The 8,510-nt window shown below is 34.4% G+C and overlaps 1 non-coding gene across 1 annotated transcript; it reads left to right on the top strand.

The window, feature by feature from the left end:
- Window positions 1-6,548: 6,548 nt before the first annotated feature.
- On the top strand, window positions 6,549-6,655 carry LOC114913489 (small nucleolar RNA R71). The gene has a single exon (XR_003799464.1). It is a non-coding gene; the product is annotated as a small nucleolar RNA R71 (small nucleolar RNA).
- The last annotated feature ends 1,855 nt before the right edge of the window (window positions 6,656-8,510 follow it).

Raw genomic sequence — 8,510 nt, 5'->3', positions numbered from 1 at the left:
ACTAAGTATGTTAGTTTATGAATAGACCTACTTCCACACACTAGCTTGCAGTCATGTGTATTATTTGTTATTTAAAGCATACCATTGGCTATGGTCATTATTTAACCAAAGATCCATCTTCTTCTCTTCATGCCAATTTTGACACCAATAGGGCTAGTGATCCTGATGAGCGATATTCTATAAGTAGCTTTAATATTTTTTTGGCTCTAATTTCATATCTTAGAGTGCTAAAAAGCAATGCATTGTAGTATGTTCAAGTACCAAATCTGAATAGAAAAGGCTTGTCAATGCTTTTGTTGAACTAATTTGGATTCAATAGGAATCAGATATCTCACTCTCTCGACCTCCTATATTTTGGTGTGATAATTTATTTACTATATATCTTATTACCAATCTCATGTTTCACAGTCAAACTAACCATATTGAAATTGATTTTTGTTTCATTCAAGAGTGAATAGCTTATCGTCAGCTTCATATCCAATTCATCTCCTCTAATAACTAACTCACTGATGTATTCGGTAAAGGACTTGCCCCTTAATACTTTCAATAGTTGCATTCCAAGCTTTTGGTGGTACCCATCTTAATATTGAATTTTGAATTCTAAGTTCTAAATTTTGAATTTTGAACACATATTTAGGAGTGATCATAAGGATCCATTTGTTATTTCTTTTTATCTTTATATCATCATTTTAACTATAAATATGTATGACCACCTCATAAGATTGAGATAAGAATAATATTTTCTTTCTCACATATTTTTCTTTTCCAAAAGAATAATAATATAAATGTCATACCTCCGACCAAAGATCATGAGTCAAGGATTGTGACAACTGATTGGGAAATAATTTGTATATATTTTGTGATCATAAGTACTTGATTTTAGATTAAGTTCTATATTTATTAGTTATTTTGTTTAGTATTTTGGATTTTATTTTGCATTTACTTAATTTTTTTTTGAATTTATTCTTTCATCTTTAAGCAATCACTTGTTTTTTGATGCGAATACAAATATTTGTGATGAATGCACCCAGTTACTTAACAAATCACAAACTTAAAGTGCTTTGCATACTCATAAGTTGCCGTTTGACATAAGAGTAAACATTAACGATGAATACCCCTAGTTACTAAGCAACTTAAAAAATTAGAGTAGATTAACTTTATGCACAAATCATCTGATTTATTTAAACCATGTTTAGGACTAGCTCAAAGGGGATAATCACAAGAAAAGCATCACACTCATCTTTCATGCATAGTCACACAACTCACACAACTTTGTAAGGGATATGTACTTCAACGATCATAAAAATCCAAACATACTTAATCATTCTTTATAAGATGTTGCTTATCCCAAATCAAAAATTGATGCTTGACAAATAATAGGAAACTAGAGAATGATTTATTAACTCTACTAGGTCTTGGTTTCAAATGCATATTCAATTTTTCACTTATTTTACACATAAATCAAGTTTGGAAGGCATTAAAAGGCATGAATTACCAAGCCCTTGTGAAATCACACAAAACACAATCAAGCATAAACAAATAATAAATTCACTCCTCCAAACTTAATTTACACATTATCTTCAATGTGAAAGAAAAAAAAAAAAGAAAGACTGATACTCCCCTATTAAGCAAAGTCGAATGTATAGATTTCATCAAAGTGAAGAAGTACTGACTTCATGCTTAATTCTCAAATCTGCACAACAAAATCAAAGAAGATCATGGTCATAATTATTTAAACAATAAATATTAAGAAATTATAACAGATAAAAGATAAGAAAAAGTTTTAGCTTGGGTTGCCTCGCAAGAAGTGCTTGTTTATAGTCGTTAGTTTGACTACCACACAATCTCTAACTATAACTCGGATTTTGTAAAAGATAAGTTACCCCTTTTGGTACCATATCACTCATAATGTAAGGCTTCAAATGCTATCCATTAATCTTGAATGAACCAGTAGCCTCACTATAAATCTCCAAAGCACCATATGGATATACTTTTGACACCATGAATGGACCAGACCATCTTGACCTCAACTTGTCTGGAAACAATTTAAGGCGTGAGTTAATGAGTAGCACTTGTTGACCAATTTCAAAGTCTCTTTTCTGAATATGCTTGTCATGCCAACATTTGATCTTTTCTTTGTAAAGCCGAGCACTCTCATAAGCATCCAATCGAAACTCCTCCAACTCACTCAACTGAAGCAACCTTTTCTCACCTGCAGTCTTTAAATCCATGTTCAGCTCTTTGATTGCCTAATAGGCTTTATGTTCCAACTCAACTGGCAAGTGACAAGATTTTCAAAGACAAGTCTATAAGGAGACATACCTAAGGGAGTCTTAAAAGTTGTCCTATAAGCCCATAGTGCATCATCTAGTTTGTTTGCCCAATTTTTTCTTGAACTACCCACAGTCTTCTCCAAAATGTACTTCAGCTCTCGATTTGTAAGTTCTACCTGTCCATTAGTTTAAGGATGATAAGCAAGTGCTACCTTGTGAGTAACCCCATTCTTCTTTAATAAAGCATCAAAGGATTGATTGCAAAAGTGAAAACTTTCATCACTAATGATTGCCCTTGGAACTCCAAACCTTGAAAAAATATTCTTTATGATAAACCTCATCATCACACAAGAATCATTGATAGGTATTGCAACAGCTTCAACCCATTTAAACACACAATCCACTGCTATCAAGATGTACTGGTTATTGAAAGAGGAAGAAAATGAGCACATGAAGTCAACTCCCCGCATGTCAAATAGCTCTACTTCCAAAATGTTATTCAAAGGGCATATTATGTTTCTTCGAAATGTTACCAACCCTCTGACATTGATCACACATGTCCACATACTGTCTGGCATCTTGATACATAGTAAGTCAATAAAAATTAAATTGCCATACCTTGGCAATAGTCTTGAAAGTGCTGAAATGGCTACCACACTCTAGAGAATGGTAATGATCAAGAATATCCTTCATTTCCTCCTGGAGCATACATCTTCTAATCATCCCATCAGAATAGTTCTTGTATAGCAATGGCTCCTCCCAAAATAAGTATTTCACCTCCCACAAAATTTTTTTCCTTTAATGGTAACTTAAATCAAAAGGAAGAATATCACTCATCAAATAGTTGACATAATCAGCATATCAAGGGATCGTAAAAAAAAAATTGCCAACAACTGTTTATCTGGAAAGCTTTCATTAATGGGCACCTCATCTGCCTTCGACTGCTGTTCTAACCTTGACAAGTGGTCTGCCACCACATTCTCCATACCTTTCTTGTCTCGGATCTTAAGATCAAATTCTTATAACAACAGTATCCACTGGATCAAATGTGGCTTGACATCTTTTTTGGTCAGCAAGTACTTGATTGCTGAATGATCCATATACACAATGACCTGAGAACCTTTAAGATAAGATCGAAACTTATCAAAAGCAAATATAACAGCAAGCGATTTTTTCTCAGTTGTATAATTTAACTGTGCATCATTTAAAGTTTTGCTAGCATAATAAATAACATGCAACTTTCTATCTTTTCTCTGATCGAGAATGGCATCCAACTCAAAGTTGCTAGCATCACACATCAACTCAAATAGCAAACTCCAATCTAGTGCTACTATAATTGGGGTTGAGATCAGCTTCTACTTCAACCTGTTGAAAGCATCCAAACAATTTTTGTCAAAATTAAAAACAGCATTCTCATTCAACAAATTGCAAAGGGGTTTAGAGATTTTAGAAAAATTCCTGCATAGCCAAAGAAGCTTCTAACCCCTTAACAATGGTAGGTGGTGGCAATTTCTCAATAATTTCAATTTTTGCCTGATCCACTTTAATACCCCATGATGAAATCTTATGGCCTAAGACAATACCTTCCTGCACCATAAAATGACATTTCTCCCAATTCAAGACCAAATTGATCTCCTCATGATGCTGCAAAACTCAAGACAAGTTAGCCAAATAGTTATCAAAAGAAGATCCAAACATAAAAAAATCATCCATGAAAACCTCTACAATCTTCTCAATAAAATCAGAAAATATGGCCATCATACAACGTTGGAAAGTAGCAAGTGCATTATACAAACCAGAAAACATCTTATGGAATGCAAAAGTACTATAAGGACATGTAAAGGTGGTCTTTTCTTGATCTTCGGGTGCTATGAGAATCTACTTATAATCCAAATAACCATCTAAGAAACAGTAGTAGTCATACCCTGCAAGTCTCTCAAATATCTGGTCATGGAAGGATAAAGAAAAGTGATCCTTACAAGTAGCACTATTAAGTTTTCTATAGTCTATACAGATCCTCCAACTAGTTACTGTCTTAGTGAAAATTAATTTATTATTCTTATTATTCACAATAGTCATCCCACCGTTTTTAAGTACTACCTGCATTAGGCTAATCCATGAACTATTAGAAGTTGGGTAGTCAATACCCGCATCTAACCATTTAAGAATTTCAGCCCTTACCACTTCTTTCATATTAGGATTTAATCTTCTTTGATTTTCAACAATAGGTTTATGGTTATCCTTCATTAATATTCTATGCATGTACAACAAAGGGCTAATTCTTCTAAGGTCTGAGATAATTCATCCTATGGCCTGTTTTCTAGATCTCAACACACGCAGCAACTTATCAAATTATTCATCAGACAAAGAAACATTGACAATCACAGGTAAGATGTCATTCTCATCTAGAAATACATTTCTCAGATGTAGGGGTAGTGGTTTCAACTCTAGAACTAGTGCTTGTACATTGGAAGGGGGAGGAAGTGACTTAACTTTACCTATCTCTTCAAACTTCATCCTTCTCAGCTTTGGCATGGGAAGTGTAGCCTCTAAAGCATATGCAACCTCTGCAACCTTCAAATTCTTATCCTTAGCTATTGCTGGATGCACTAAACAAATCTCAAGAGATTCTTTAGGATGTTCAAGATTAAAAACCTTTCAGATTAGCTGGTCAACACAATCAATTTGATAACACTATCAGTAAAGAAGGATACTTGATTGCCTTACTCAAATTAAACTCTACCTCCTCTTTACCAACCTTCAATGTCAACTTACTATTTTTGACTTCAATTACCGCTTCAGCTGTGGCTAGAAATGGCCAACCCAAAATGATAGGAATTTTTGCATGTTCCTCCATTTCCAGCACAATCAAGTCCATAGGAATGTAAAACTTTCTTACCTTAACCAAAATATTCTCTAAGATACCCATAGGATACTTCACTGATCTATCTGCTAGCTGCAAAGAAATAATAGTAGGCTTAAGCTCTTTCAGTCTAAGCTTTCTTGAAATAGATAAAGGCATTAGTGAGACACTAGCACCCAAATCACATAGAGCTTTATCAAAGTCAACATTGCCAATAGTACAAGGGATAGAAAACTCCCTAGATCTCTAAACGTTGATGAAAATTTGTTCTGGATTATTGCACTGCACTTTTTAGTCAAAGCAATGTTCCCATAATTCTCTAATTTCCTCTGGTTAGACATGATCTTCTTGAAAAATTTTGCATAGACTGGAATTTGAGCCAAAGCACCTGCCAAAAGAATATTGATATGAAGTTGTCTAAACACTTGCAAAAATTTTTCAAATTGTTTATCTGACTTATTTTGCTTAAGTCTCTGTGGAAAAGGAATAGGGGGAACATAAGGTTTGACTGGTGGTGATGTAGACTCGATCTCGGTCTGATTTGGTTCCTTGTCAATTTATTCACTGAGAGCTAGATTGGTAACTTCTTCATACTCCACTCTATTTTCATCACCTGCCATAGTCTCACCACTTACCTGATCAAGTTATTTACTACTTCTCAATGTGATTATTTTACAGTGCTCCTTTGGATTCACCTCAATCTTGCTAGGCAAATTGCCTTGGCTATGTGAATTAATTGAATTTGCCAACTGTCCCATTTGCACCTTCAGATTTCGGTTGTAACTGGCCAAATGATCAATTTTAGTCTTCAGCTTTTCAAATTTGTCTGAAGTCATATTGGCTAGCTTTTCAATAGCTATTTCCTAAGATTGCTTGCTTTTGGCATTTTGTACAACTCTGTGGGGTCTTGGTTGAAAACCAGGGGGATTAAGAGATTTGGAATTGCTACCTTGATTATCTTGATCTCTCCAAGAGAAGTTGGGATGATTCCTCCATACTGGGTCGTAAGTATTGGAATAGAGATTGCTTTGCTGTCTGTTGAAATTAGAAACAAACGTACCTTGCTCCACTTGCTGACAATCAAAACTCATGTGAGCTCTTCCACGCCAATCACAACTCAAAATAGGGTTAGAAATAATATTAGCAATATCAAGCTAACCAAATATTTTTACAAGAGAATCAACCTTGATATTCAATATGTTGATGCCATCCATATCATACATGCCAGGTGCTCTTTTAGACATACTTCTCTCATTTGACTATTGATAGTTATTGGAAACCATATCTTCCAACAACGCATAAGCTTCTTCAGTTGACTTACCTACCAAGGCACCTCCTGCAGCTGCATCTATGGTAATCTTGACTGATGTGTCAAACTATTATAAAAAATTTGCACAATCAACCAATGAGGAAGACCATGATGTGGATATGTCCTCTGCAAATCTTTATACCTTTCCCAAGCTTCATACAAAGATTCACCATCCAACTGAACAAAACTAATAATATTATTTCTGAGTTTTGCAGTCTTATCTGGGGGAAAATACTTACTCAAGAAGGCTTGTGGCAAAGCATTCTATATTGTGAAAGAATTCGAAGATCTAGAATTCAATCATGCCTTCGCTTTGTCCTTCAAGGAAAAAAGAAACAACCTTAGTCGAATGGTATCTTCACTAGCTCCATTGATCTTGATAGTATCACATATCTCCAAGAAATTGGCTAGATGCTCATTTGGGTCCTCTGTAGTTCCTCCACCAAACTGTTCTTGTCTAGGCCCCATTGACATTAGGCATTGCATAGCATAGTCATATAAGGTCATTTGGACCTCAGCCATGTCTACTAGCTGATCTCCTTCCAATCTTCATTCTCTTTTTAGTGCATGTAATGTACGTTCAATCTCTAGATCAAAAATTTTCAAATCCAGACCATAGTCTCATCTCATGCACCAAAAATAACTTGAAACACAAGAAAAATAGAACAAATTAAATTAAATCAATTGAAAATAAATAGATAAAAATATGAAATTTCAATAAAAACAAAACAAATAATATGGTCTAAATTAATAAGAAATTTTATTTTGTTGATATTGAAAATATTCATCTCCGGCAATGGTACCAAAAACTTGATATCTTGAAAATTAACCCACAAGTATATGGATCGTAACTAGTAGTAAAGGGCAAATAGAGTATCATTCCCACAAAAAAGAAGTACAAGTACCAAGATTCTAATTTCCTATATTATCTAGATAAGTCAAGTTTAATAGATTAAATCTGAAATTTAATTAACTGAATAATATTTGTAACACCTAAGACTAAATCAAATATAATTTTCTAAGGTTCAAATGAAAAATAAATAATGAGTTCCTAGAACTTAAATTTTGTTACTTGAAATTCTATGATCATTTTAAACATAATTGATTGATTTCATTCTTGCTAGTAGTAATGGCTAGACTCTCTTTTTTTTACGTGATGGTCTTTTTCAAGACTCAACACTCATACTCGTATTAACTCTAAGCCTACTTTTTTTATCTTTAGTTTTAATACAAGTTCATTAAGCTCTTTGGATATCTTCGACAAAAGTCATAATAGGATGTCCTTATTTCTAAGTAACATTGCCAATGTTTGATGTTTTACCAACTAACATTACATTTCCTCTTTCGATCCATCGTGTAACATCTTAAACATGCAATTAGTGGCCAGTTAATTGCATGAATTAAATCCAAAAATATCAAATTATACCAACAAGAATATTCAATCTATTACATCAAGTGATCATAGAAAAATCAAGGACTACATCTAAGTTTTAGAGCAAAAGTCTAGCTATTCATTGACAGAAAATCACACACAATTCTCATTGAATAAAATCAAAAAGTATTCATCATTAACCACCAAGAATTTGATAAACTAAAACATAAATGAAGAAGAAAAAAAGAACTATTGAAATAGAGAAGGCTTGAAGATCAAATCTTGGCTCCCTTCCTTTTGGTTATCAGCTCTCCCCCCACCCTTTTTGTCTTCCCCTTTCCTATATCTTTATAAAGACTCAAGTCCCTACACCATCCATGTGCTGGCATACTCATGCACGTATCCATGTTTTTCTATATGTTGCCGCTTCTGCGCATTAACCAAACTCAAGCACATTCGGCAACACTTTGCTTGCAAGCCATGCTTGTTAACTTCCCACCCACAGCCCCTATTGGATGCACGCCCTCACAAACACCCACGTGCTCCCAAGTGGTCTTATCGTGAACCATACGCCACAAGCACCTGTGAAGCACCCAGCCACCTGCCACGTTCATTGCGCATTCAAAATGCATTTCTGCTTGTGTTAACCTGTGTACAACCATGTCCTCCTACGCTTGCCTCGCTCAAACTTCC

Source organism: Elaeis guineensis, chromosome 4 (assembly GCF_000442705.2).
Source record: "Elaeis guineensis isolate ETL-2024a chromosome 4, EG11, whole genome shotgun sequence".
In the NCBI taxonomy this organism is placed as follows: Eukaryota; Viridiplantae; Streptophyta; class Magnoliopsida; order Arecales; family Arecaceae; genus Elaeis; species Elaeis guineensis.
The sequence above is the reverse complement of the archived record's forward strand: the minus strand, read 5'-3'. Positions and strand labels throughout refer to the sequence as shown.